The 13,338-nt window shown below is 45.6% G+C and overlaps 1 long non-coding RNA gene across 2 annotated transcripts in view; it reads right to left on the bottom strand.

Annotated features, from left to right (window-relative positions):
- The window catches only part of LOC142902108 (uncharacterized), a 70,966-nt gene extending 57,864 nt beyond the window's left edge, over positions 1-13,102 (bottom strand). For both annotated transcript variants that reach the window (XR_012929052.1, XR_012929051.1), the window contains exons 1-3: positions 12,970-13,102; positions 12,413-12,538; positions 12,213-12,337 (exon numbers count right to left, since the gene is read on the bottom strand). This is a non-coding gene — a long non-coding RNA (uncharacterized LOC142902108). The remainder of the gene's footprint in view (positions 1-12,212; positions 12,338-12,412; positions 12,539-12,969) is intronic.
- Between the last annotated feature and the right edge of the window lie 236 nt (positions 13,103-13,338).

A 13,338-nucleotide genomic window follows, 5' to 3' on the forward strand; every position in this document is an offset into this window, starting at 1 on the left:
TGTTTTACAAAGTGGCTCAACCTTGACCTGGTTCCATGTCCAATTAAAACTTATTATCATAAAACATTTCTGAACATAATAAAACTTACTGGACCCAAACTCTAATCAACATATCTTTTAACCAATACCCCCTGTTTATTCATCCAACTGGTCTCTGTGAACTTCCAAGGCAGCAGCAGCTGCTGACAAACATCCACATTTGCGGCGCTAATGATTTCCCGTTCGGCCACAATCAGGCGACTCAGAAGAAAAGCTCCACAGCGAGTTCCGCTCATGCAGCACGTTTCGTTCATTCACCGCACACACACACACACACGCACGCACGCACGCACACACACCCACAAATGTGCCCTCATCCATCCTCTCGTAAAGACTCACAGTGGCACAGTGAGGAGAGGGAGGAGCCCGGCCCGTCTCAAGGTCACCGAGTCCTTGGCGGCCGTGGCATGATGGGTAGCTCCTGCTCAGCCAGGAGGCTGCCCGGCTTCATGCGGCCGCCATCACCTTGACTGAGCGGAGGCAGGAAGGTAGCGCCGCCCTCCCGCCGCTCGGTAACTGCTACCAAATGGTGGCTCCCCTCCCGGGTCCTGACCTGCGAGCGGGCAGAGTCCCAGGACGCCTCGGAGCCGGTCTGGAGGACGGGCAGGCAGCTGTCTTCTGTCAGAGGGTCTGCGCACCTCCAACATCATCTCTCCCAACCCTCGCTGTGAAATCAGGCAGTTTAGACGCTGGCGGTGCCATCTAAGGACAAGGTGGATTTTCAATTAATTTGCTTCTTTGAGTCAGACAAAGAAGTGTTTTTCTTTCTTTCTTTGCCTTGTTTCATCCGCTGCCTGTCATCTCCCTCAGATGTCACATGATGATGTACAAAATTTGCCCAAAAAGAGAAATTAGAGCTTTGTGAAGACATGGAAGGGCCATTTTGAAATAAAGGGGAATATGTTGCGACGGCAATATGCAAAAACTTTTGTAACTGATGAGAAACTTTTTAAGTTTTCTAGACAGGTGAAGGTATAAACCAAATTTTTTTTCTTTCAGTTTTTTCCTTTTGAAGTTTCAATGGAACGATCGCCTCATAATTCTCCCAAATGAAATCTATCAAAGAAACTGCTCAGCTTTTGAGGATGCAAGAAGCAGCGAGGCTGCTGAGGAACAATGCTATACGGATCTTGAAGGGGAGAAGCTGCGTAATTAATCTGTATATTTCAGCGCGACAGATGTTTGATTTTGGCCATAAAAAGTAATTAATAAGAGAGTGCAGGGAGGGAGAGGCAGATTGCAGGAAGATTATTCATGGAGAGCATGTTGGAGGTGGTGGCGGGGAAGATGTATGTGCACCACTCTTTTTCTGTTCTACTTGGTGTGTGTGTGTGTGTGTGTGTGTGTGTGTGTGTGTGTGTGTGTGTGTGTGTGTTTGTATGTGTTCACAGGTCACGTTTGGTAGAGCAAACATGACCCGCTCGTGCTGGACCATCATCCTATTCAGTTTAGTCACAGCATGCTGATGTTAAAATTGTGCTCGCACACAGTTCAGACTACCGGGCAGGTTAAAGGTCACTAGGACCTGGGCAAAATAAAATTGCCACACACCACCAAGACATTTGCAGCTTCACGCTGCGTATTACAGGGTCAAGCATCACGTCTTTGATTGAGAAAAAAACAAAGCAAAAGACGGCCTGGTTGAAGGACAGACAGACCAAGGAGAGGGGAAATAATTAGAAACAGCTCAGTGTTTTTCAACAGCCGGGACGGGACAATTTATGCCTTAATCTCGCCACAAACTTCTGCTTTCCTGCTTTCCTTTTTTTTTTAAAAATTATTATTATTGCGGCACCGTAGCATCGGAACATAATAATGAACTGTAATGGATGCCAAACAGCGAGGCCAGCGAGTGAATGTAATTTCCCCAATGAGAGCATAAATCTCACGCCGAGGCTGTTACTGGAGAGTCTTGCGGCAGTCACACTACATCACGGCCGCTGTGAGTCGACAGAGGGTGAGCGCAGGTGATCTGGCACAGTGGGATCCTGCTCATTGTCCGCCCCGATATGCTCTCTCTCTCTCTCTCTCTCTCTCTCTCTCTCTCTCTCTCTCAGCGCCTCTTATTAGTCAGCCATGATTAAAAACAACAAGGCATTGAAGGCAGCGCACAAGAAGGTGAAGTTTAATCAATCCCTACCTCATAGCTGTATTATATATGTACATATACTGTATATATGTATATAAATAAATATATGTATGTATATATATATATATATATGTATATATATATATATATATATATATATACATATATATATATACAAATATTTATATATACATATACATATACATACACACACACACACATACATACTGGTAGTAGGTACACATATGTCTACAAACACACAGTACATATGTACACACACACGTGTGCGTATATAGCACAGTGCTGTGCAATCAGGTTTGCTTCCATTGAGCCGTTCCCTTGACATGAATGCAGAGCGGCGATGGGCCTCCATCTGAGAGAGACCAGGGGTGGAGGTGGAGCACTGGGATGGGCAGCTACGCCCAGATTAAGGCCTGACTGATGTCGAGCTGTTAAGCTCCGTGTTTGTGTTGCGACCAGACTGTCTGCTAAACGGCTTTCTGCAGGTTTCCCTCCACTCACTAAACCATGAACTGTAAACCGTGTTGACACCTTTTTTTTTTTATTAATCTTTTGCACTGCGGCGTCACGTTCTGCTCGCGCCGCACCGTTCCTTCAGCCTCCTGCATGAGCCGCTCTGACCTCTAAAGATTACAAGTCCTTGACAGAGTGCCGAGTGGACAGGTGAGTTCGGCCGTTGTTAAAGAAATACCGTGCAGATGTGTTTGATTAAATTTGAAATTAATTACAGAGCAATAAATAAGCACTCTAAAAGGAGAAAAAAAGGGAATTGAATCCGCTCTTTCTTGAAGGATAAATTGAGAGATGAAATATAATGAAGTACGAAGTGATCATAAAGAAATACATTTGCATACTAATTAAACCGGCGTAATAATCCTCCCCAGTATTCTTCAAAGGAGTGTACTCAATAGAAGTCATCTCCATAACTTATTGAATTATTGTCCGACTGTCCTGCGCTGCTGCGAGGAAGTTCTGAGGAAGCACTTCTCCTCTTAAACTTTCCCTCCGCTAAACTTTGGCCGCGTTCATCGGGATTCCCGGCACGCCTCCAACACAGGGTTAAACGTCCGCTCAATCTGTTAATTGCAAAGGCTTTATAATTCAGAGGAAGGGACCCAAGACCCGCTATAAATCAAACAACCAGGCTTTAATGAATTCCTCCCAGTGACATTGCAGGTAGCGCCGAGTAACCCGAACACGAGTCCTCAGTCAGCCCACATTCAGCTGGTGTGTGCGTGTGTGTGCGTGTGTGTCTGTATGTGTGTGTGTGTGTGCGTGCGCGCACACACTGTGTAGCACAACGGGATGTTTGAAAGGCTTTTTGTGTTTACGAGCCAGGTGCTGACCCATATCCAAGTCTTGAACTGTCCCTTTAGAGCGGCGGAAACATATGGCCGCCCTCAACAGCTTCCTGCACACAACCTGTCTGCGTTAAACGGCCCGGCAGCAGAGGGAATATTTGCCAGCAGTAACGCCGAGCGGAAGAAGACCTAACGTGGAAGATGGCAGGCAGGACTGGGAAGTTACCGGGCTGATTCACTTTGGCCACAGATATGATGGACGATGGAGGCACGGGAGCTCGGAATCCTTTTCTTTCTTTTTTCCCTCTGAGGTCTTGCTTCGTGTTTTCAAAACCTTGGTTCTTCTTCGACGCCACAGAATTACAAGAAGGCCCCCCCCGAGGCCTCATTCAGAAGCTCGGTCCGCGCAGTCGTGTAAATCTAAACACTCAACAACTTCACGTCTTGCGTTGCAGTGACATTGAGCTACTTACTGCAACTTGGGGACCGGCTGACTTTACACCTTCAGCTTCTAATTTCAACAAGCCCCCAGTCGTGTTTCATCACGGGCTGATAGCTTCATTACAGCTTGAAAGAAAAAAACCCCTCTTTGATTCTTTCTGTCATACGATTCCTGCACTTTGTTCTTCCACTGTGTGGAAACGTGCAGTAAAGGTGGGACCGTGTGCAATAGTCGCGGGTGACTTACAATATTTATGTCTGTAACCACGTTTTTTTGTTTGTTTTGTTTTTAATCCTCAATTGTCTTTGATAGTCACAAGCTACGGCCACTGGTGTCCAGGACGAGTTTCTCCAAGAGGACAAATAAAGTGCAAATGGAACTTTATGGAAAAGTCAGCAGCGCGGCTGCGCTACGATGGCGCACGAGCTCTCTGCCGAGCGAGACGCACACACGCAGGTGGAGCGTCGACAGGCACCAGGGCGACGGGAAGGACGTGGCGACGGTGACGCGCCATATGTTTTGCCCTGACGAGACGACGCGCTGCCTGCTAGCGAGCGCGCTCTCTACACGCCGGCGAACACTGATGCATTAACGTGCATGAAAACTTTCACTAGTTGAGATTAAATAAATCCTTCTGTTAATTTCCCGGCCGTCTGTCCCTCATCCGCCGCGGCTGGGAGCAGCAGCGTGCCTCTCTCCTCATCCCGGCGGGGGTAAACCTCTCCGATGCAATATGTAATTAAACTCAGAGAGCATATTCTCTAATCCTAAAGGCTATTACAGATTTATGGTCAGGGGCCATTGTCTGAGCTCCACAATGGCTTTCCCTCACAGCACTCTTGTGGATACCGTGAGCCCATATATGTCCTTAAATGGGTAGATAAAGGTTTTGTAACCCTTTTAAATCTGCCTGGGTAATGGGAGTGCGCCAGTGGCTCGCTGCCCTCGTGGGGGGGATAGGAAGAAAAAGAATACGCCAGCTTCTTGCGTTTGGCGCCGGATGGATAGAAAAGCTCTGAAAAGGGACGGCGGGATCCGTAATTATAATGCACCGACCGTCATCAATGACATATTCTTGAACCCCGGCTCCAGTCACATTAGAAACAAGCAGAGCGCTACAGAAATTATAATTATGATGTATTCATTTTGAGCTCCAGGGGGGATTAAAGTATTGAGCGTGTTTAATTGTGAGTGTTCTACATTTCTGAAGAGCCGAGTCCTGATTAAGAGTGACCAATCCCCGCGTTCCCCGTGCTTTGAAATGCTGTTAATACTCAACTTAATTGCTACTTTTATTTGCCATGTTTGACTCCATCTCTGCTCTGGAGCTGCGTGGGGACCTGCTGATGTAACATTTTTTTTCTTTTCTCCTAACATGCGGCAGGATAAATCAGGATTTTTCACTCTTTACACTTTGCTTGTTTTATTCTGCATTGGCTCGACTTGTTTTTCCTAGCATGAAGCCTGGTATGAAGACCGTGTTTGGGTTGGTTTCTTCTTCCTGTCTCAATAGTTTTTCTGCCACAACATATAAGAGAAGGTTATTCTTAGATTTAGGAATTTGGAACTATGAACATTGATATCATGGTAATGTAATATCTTGGTATAAATGGTGACTTGAACAGAATTGTGTTGTGTTTCTATGATGCTCAGCGCAATATTCAACGGTATTAAAGCAGCCACTGAGAAGGACGCTGGGAAGGAGAAGGCAGCCAAGTCAAAAAAACAGAAAAAGAAAATGAAAAAAAAAACCCCACACACAAAACCCACTACTGAGAGGCAGCTTCCTAAACAACTTTTACGTTATATTTGAAAAATATATCACAAAAAAATGTGAATGGAACGTTGTCTAAAGACCACCTGCTATCTAAAGCAAATGCAAAAAACAAGTAAAAAACCCAACAAGCTACAATGGTTCGCTGCCGTAAAATGTATTGAAAAAGGGGGGAAAAAGGCGTTCCCAAAATTAGAAACGGGAGGTGTTGAACGGAAATGGATTCCACAGAGGCCTGCAGTGGGTTTAAAACAGAGAACAGAGCGACTTTTCCTCAAGACAAATCCAGAGCAGCGGCGCGAAAGAAGTGCCGCCTCTTTCCTTCTCCAAACAACAGCTTGATGGCTTTGTCCTTTTCTGTCGCGCGCCACAGAAAATCACCAGGCCCCGGCGTCTCAATGATAATGTATTCCCTCTTATTTGACTTTTTAATGGGCTTTTGCCTAATTATCATCGCATGGCTCCTCAGATGTGCGGCGGAGAGGGAACCCGGCAGTGTAAAAACAAAAGGAGGTCAGATTTTGAGGTGTTGGCACGTGGCCTGCGCCGCTCTGGTGTCCCCCCTCTGCCTTCTTTTGTGCGATGATAGATTTTCCCCTTGAACATGATGTCAATATGTTGACGTGCCTTTCCTTTATTAAGACACCATCCAACTGATAACAAGTCCTGCTGCGTGTTAGCAACATAAATAATTAGAACGGGGACCAAGGAACGGCAGGTGGCTTTTGGCATGGAGAAATAATCATACTTGATGTGGAAAATAAAGTAAAAGGACCCATCTGTTCACAGCAGGGGGAGGCGAAGAAACACGTTAGCATATTGTCAGTAACATTATGAAATACACAGTTAATAATTCAGTCATGGCACACGGCTGCGGACACTTGTTTGGAATAATCTAACGCGGCGCTCCAGTCGAGGCGTCGCATTAGCCGCAGGATTTGCACATTCACGACTCGTCCACCGGGCGCTCTGGCAAATTATTTACCCAGAGGCCTAATTAAGAGCCTTGTAGCGGCGGAACATTCACATCGCCTGCGTAAAGACCGTCCAAAGAGGCAGCCGCCGAAAGGAGCTGTTGAACCCTGAACTCCCGGTCTGTCAAGTGGCCGGCAATGGAGATCTTCACGGAATCCAAGAGCAACGCGCATCAATTAGCCAATTACTGTCCAACTTAAAACATCAACAACGACAACATCTTCTCTCATCAATAAAATCAATCAAAAACCTGGGGGAAAATATCATTTGGAATGTCAGAAGTGGCCATTAACTAACTTCACAACAAATATTACAGTCAAAATGTACCATTATCAGATAATATCTGGCGATTCAAATTTCTTAAGACCAACAAGTTATATTAGTATCAATTTAAAGGTATTAATGCAATCATAGAAGCATCATTTGAGCGGTGAGCAGCAGCAGTCTGCGACACCCCAGCAGACTTGAAGTAAACCTGCACTGAGGCCACCCTGGATACCCAACGTGAGTCAAATCACCCTGATAAACAGCCATTCAGGAAGCGCAGGCACATTAATAAGGCGAAGCGCAGGCGGCCACATCGACTCCGCCTCTGCCGTTGTCGACTAATACGTCCGTCCGCAAATCTAATTTGTTAACTTGGCCGTTTGAGACGATCAGATCAGTGTTGACTGGTCGTGATGGATCATCCCTGCTTTACAAATGAGTCGGTTAGGAGCACCGGGGCTGCTCCGCTCGCACTCAAGCACACGGCTCCAAAACATGACACCCATGTCGAGAACACAACCTGTGTGAATTAGCTCAAGTTTCCTCACTGCTATTAGTCTTTCCCCACTCAAAGACACATCGATTTCAATTTAGGTTTTCAGTCATTCAAAAAGATGGCCCTGACAAGCCACAGCCCAACACATCCTCCACTCACTGCAACTAATCATTTCCCTTCCCGTACAAGTGGGTGGCGCACATCCACATCACGGCGTTTCCCTGCCGTGTTTTAATTAAACATGACACCTTACGACAAGAAGCCGAGGTACGTCAAGAGTGAGAAGACCTGCGAACACGCCCACACGTCTCCCGTGGAGTGGCTGCCCCTCTGTATCGCTCGCAGGGAAACATTATTCCTGATAAAACTCTTTAATAAATACTCCAGGTCCTAGGAGAGTTGCGTCAGCCCGAAAGCCGACGGCGTCTATACCCAGGAGCAAAGAAGGCCATTACAGCTTGTAGTCCAAGATTTAATAGGTGTCATAATTTATCATGTAAACCCAAAAGTGTTTCTTAATTAAGTGTGCACGTTAATGAATTTTTTAATTTGATCCCTGTAAGTACTTTGCCATGCTAATTGCAATATTCCGCACATTAGTTATCAGCAATTGCCCTTGGCTATTTGCTGTCTTGAAGAAGGAAGCCCAGCCCCCCCCCACACGCCCCCGTATCCCCTCCCACATCCAGAGCTTGAGTCCCCGAACTAGGTCTGTGCCGATGCAGCATCATGATGTATCATGAACGTATAGTCAACAAATGCGGGTTGACAGTAGCTGCGTTTCCATGACAGTCTTTCGCCAAATAAAAGCGATATTTCTAAAATTTACAAATGACGATTTACAGGTGTTTCCTTTGAACGGTATAAAGCGCATAAGCCGTAATTCTCGTGAAGTCTCGTCCTACAGCCACGGCTTTCCGAAGGCCTTCTCCCTCATTTCCCTTCTAATTCCTTGTAAAAATCTGCATTTGGATGTAGTTTGCTGTCAAGAACGGTTCTTACATTTTTCTCTTTGATTACTTAAAGGATATTCCATCTTCTCCTCCGTCCAAACACAACGCGCCATCTTCACTTGGAGTGAACTGGTCGCGTGACCCCGTTGATGTCACGTCCGCTGAGGTGTAAATGCGAAAAAAGTGTTTCCATGACACTTTTGCGATATACCTCTATATGCATACGTCCAGAAAACCACCTCACGAGAGCGTCAAAACCTTTTATCTGGATTTAAGAGGTTTTTCCAAGTTTAGGTGTTTTCATGACCAGTTTTTTATTGACATATTCAGGTTTTGTGCAAATCTAGGGGGTCATGGAAACGCAGCTACAGATAGGTTTATTAGTGAGTAATATGAGTACTTCAGTACTTCTGCATCTGTTGGATCTACGTCGTCCATTCTCTTCATACCACCACATCTCCGCTCCTCGGAGGAAAGCTGTACTGGAGAGAAACGAGCTCGGCCGTTTAAAGTGACTAATGTGGCGCCGGGCACCGTCTTGATGACTGCCTTTGTACCCGACGCCTCGCCGTCACTGTTAGCGGCCTCATATTGTTCACCGCAATTAATCTGTTTGAGAAACATAATAATGGAGTTGCCAACTGCTGCCCCGCGCTGCTATTTTATTAATCAGCTGCAATTAGGCAGCGGCACCGCGTCCTTTCAGGATGACTCCTCATCGGCCTGCCGGGGGAAAATAACACCGCAATAAGTGAGAAATACTGTTGCGCCGCAACGGAGATCACAGATGGCGCCAGACAGACACAAAGTAACAACAACAACGGCGTAAAAAAAAATCATCGACGGCCGCCGACCAAAATGCCTCGCCATTTTGGATGTGACTGTTTGAGCCGTCAAGTTGAACAGATTCGAAAGGCTCCTCGCCATCAGCTCACTTTTGCCTGCGACCAGCCGCACCAGTCCATGTTGTGTGCATGCATTTTTTTCTAAAGACAATGAAACCTCAGTGTTTTCCAGAAAGAACAGAAGCAACATGACGGCTGAGTAAGACGACAGAGAGCAAAAATTGCCTTACGGTAATCTGTAAGATTCCTTTGGAGTGTTGTACTATTTGACAGGAGTGGAATACTAGTTAATGGCAATCACTGACCGCTCTAGCGCCAACTAGAGGGCAGACAAAAGCAGGACTGTGGCACACTTCCAGGCTTGAATTTGTTTTTGTCGAGGCAAATTTCCAACTTATAAAATCTCTCGCTTCACAACTACAATATTGATTTGAAATGTACTCAAAGTTGACATCAAAACGGATTCAATTACTTCAACCTGCGACTGGACCTCCTGACTGGCCGTGTTCATTATGTTCTGCACAAGTGCAGAGCACTTTTCCTCCCTACAGCACAGTCACGGCAAAGATGGATTTGCTAAGCCCTGTAATTCAACCAAAGCCAAAGGAACACAAGGTCGTTAACACAAATTTTATCCTCAGACTCCGCCTCCTTGGTGTCATGACATTCAGGCTTAATGGAACTCGGTGAAGGAAAAAAAAAAAAAAATGCTTTGCCGTAAACGTTTCACAAAGTAATTCCACCCATATGAAGAAACTCAGGAAAAAATCTGTTGACATTATCCCACTGATGATGTCGCAAGCATCTGCAGAGGAAATATATTTAATATTCACAGGCTGTCTTACACTCTGACATTAGCCACAGAGGATAATCCCTCAAAGATTAAATTAAATGTAGGCTGCAGTGTTTAGCGCTGCTATTGTTTTCATTACCGCAAAAAGGAATTGTTCAGGCTGCGCACGGCATTAAATCGTTCCGCCGGCCGAGCACTTGACATGCATGCTCCTCCCCACCCCTGCCATAAAACATAATATCATTCTGGCTTCATAATCTCCCAGCAGCAGGTTAGCATTATAGTTTTTAACTACACTTAGCGGTTGCTAAATATGCATTTGCGGCATTAAAATAAATCTCCCGTCGAGATAAAAGCAGAAGGTGCACCGCACTCCGTGCCTGCTTCGGCCATTTGTTCATCTTCACTTTACAGGGTGAGGGCAAGTTGACACCAGACTGAGGGGGGGGGGCGACGGTAACGCAGTGTTCTCGCTGTTCACGCGATCAGATGTTCTCCGTTACGAGGGCTTTCTTTTTTCGGAGGAAATGTTAACAGGTTGCAGCAAAGCGACATCTGCGAATGTTGATTAATTATAGTTTGACAGATGTTACTGAATGTCTGCAGAAGCTGGGATTTCAGAGAACCGACAACAGTGTCTCATGCTGCTTTTAACACGGACCAAGTCGTGTCGTGAGCGTGAAAGCTGCATGCAAACCTTTCCTGTACATCTGGTGTAGTTTTACATCATTTTATATTAATTTTCAACTTGGGCGACTCGGTGGCGCAGTGGTGAGCGCTGCCGCCTCACAGCAAGAAGGCTGTGGGTTCGATTCCGGGGCCCGGGCCTGGGACCTTTCTGTGTGGAGTTTGCATGTTCTCCCTGTGTCTGCATGGGTTCTCTCCGGGTTCTCCGGCTTCCTCCCACACTCCAAAAACATGCATGTGAGGACAATTGAACACTCTAAATTCTCTGTAGGTGTGCATGTGAGTGTGAATGGTTGTTTGTTTCTATGTTGCCCTGCGATGAACTGGCGACTTGTCCAGAGTGTCACCCTGCCTTCACCCTAAGACAGCTGGGATAGCAGACCCCCTGAATAGGAATAAGCGGGTATAGAAGATGAATGAATGAATGAATGAATTTTCAACTTTAACTAAATTATGTGAAAAGTCACATCTGAGTGTTGTGACGGATAACTTTCCGAGCACTTTAAAATCCTTTGGATTCGATGCGAAAGAGACGTTTTTGAAGAGAACCCTCAAAAGGCTGCTGCAAATTTACACCATAAAAAGCAACATTCTTGGAACGCCCACTAAAAGGTATCACCCGGAGACAAGCGGTGTCTTGGCCAACATCTGTGAGGAAGCTCAAAGTGCTGCTGTGCAGACCAGTTTCAAGGTGATGTGTACACAGACTTTGTTGCCTCTCCTTGTTGAAGTGCAAAAAAATCCCAGTGAGTCAGTGCATGTCGGGGATTGACTGACTACAATCGCATTTTAATTAAACCGCGACTCCAATATTGCATTTCGGGCACAGGCACAGAAAACATTCAGCTAATGATATATCTGCCAACATTTCACAACCTGATAAACGTGCGGTGTTTACAGTCCACTATCATAATGTGGCCTCAAAATTGTTTTGGGTGTGCGGCCACTCAGAGAACATTAGAGAAAGCACAGGAAAATATAATGTAAAATTTGATTGAATTAAAGTAGATTAATCAAATATAGAAAACATTTGCCGGTACCTACATGCTCTGACACTTGCATGTCTACCCATCCTAAATAGAGGGATGCCACAAGCACACAGAACTGGTGCAACTGGTTTTAGTGCACTTGAGCTATAGAAATTGTGCTCTGTGTTGGTTTGTCCAAGAAGGTCTTAAACCCTGTGGTAGGCTTCTTCTGGACCCTCCTTATGATTGGGCCGATACAAGCAGTTGACGGCCTGAGAGTGTGATAGATAAAGAAGAAGGAGGGAACGCCACCTGGCCTGGAAAAGGACAAACTCCCCTTCCACACACTCAGCACCTAAAGAACAGTGCCCTCTGTTTGAGAGACCACTGCCTGAACTCAGGAGCGCTTAGCCAAATTGCCTGCAGACACCAAGTTATTGATCTGCAGAACTGCTGTGCTGCAGGACTACTATTACTTTAAGGCGGTTGACTAATATTTATTTTTAAAAATGAATTTTTAACCCCAGTATGTAAAATCTAAAAGGTGAAAAGTCTCTCTTACCCGAGGCTGACGGGGTGGTGGAACCCGCGGATAGTCCGACTCCTCGTCACCTCCGGATCACCGGCCACCAGCAGGGCGCCGCTTGCCGCGTCAGCCTGCCGTGGCTGATCAAGCTGTTCCAACAACTGGAAGACATCACGAGTTAAACACTCATTATTTTAATTTGATGCTAATCATGTGTTAATGAGACTAATCCTCACAATGATTCAGGTAATTTGCTTAATGGCTCCGCTCCAGATTACGGCAATCAGTCACGTTTGATAAGACGTCTGCTGAGGGGCACAGGAGAAGAGAGGAGGACGGGGAACAGGTGAAAGTCAGCCGGCCTGTGGGACGGAGAGAACATGCTAGTTCACCAACCCTCTCACCTTTACATTGCCCATGTCCCGGTCTAGCATCAAGGGGAGAGCTGTACGGTGCTAATCCATAATCACATAATTAGAGCACGCTGAGGCATAAACGTTAAAAAGGACTCGTCTACACAGGACACACAGTAGCTAAAGCATCCCCTCACAATATATCCATCTTAGCTTGCGCTATTTTAATGTCGGAGTACTCACTGGATATCAAACTGAGTATCGAAAAACTAGAAACCTTATCAGTAAACTGTACTTTAAAGTACAAACTCCCCTAACCTTTCGGCAAAACGGAGCTAGCAGAGGCGTCGCTAGCTAGCTAGCAAACACAAACTTGCCTCGTGTTTAGATTATTTCCCTGCATCATTAGGTTCTTTAAAGACTTTCAACTGTTGTCTCACCTCATTGACGACATGTACCCGGTTCATAGTATGTGTGAGGCAACTGCAGAGGACCCTCTGATCTAGTCAGGGTTGTTTGTCAAACACGCTGAAACTTGTGGGCTGGGATGGGGTGGACACTTCTAGCTTGAAAGGATTCACCATTTGCATAGAATTTGATTGGCTTATTGTAATTTTGATGACACTTTTTTTAACCTCTATGCAAACTGAAAAAAAACTGCAAATATTTGTTTAAATATATATTATTAGAATGCTGAAAACACTCCCCTCCCCCCATTTTATTTCCATTTTGCTAAATATGCTTATTGGGTTGTGTAGCCGACATAAAGTGCAAGAGAGGACCACAACTAGAAGAGTATACAAGTATAG

This window comes from Nelusetta ayraudi, unplaced genomic scaffold, assembly GCF_046127955.1.
Source record: "Nelusetta ayraudi isolate G7.1 ecotype Tasmania unplaced genomic scaffold, CSIRO-AGI_Nayr_v1 ptg000092l, whole genome shotgun sequence".
NCBI lineage: Eukaryota > Metazoa > Chordata > Actinopteri > Tetraodontiformes > Monacanthidae > Nelusetta > Nelusetta ayraudi.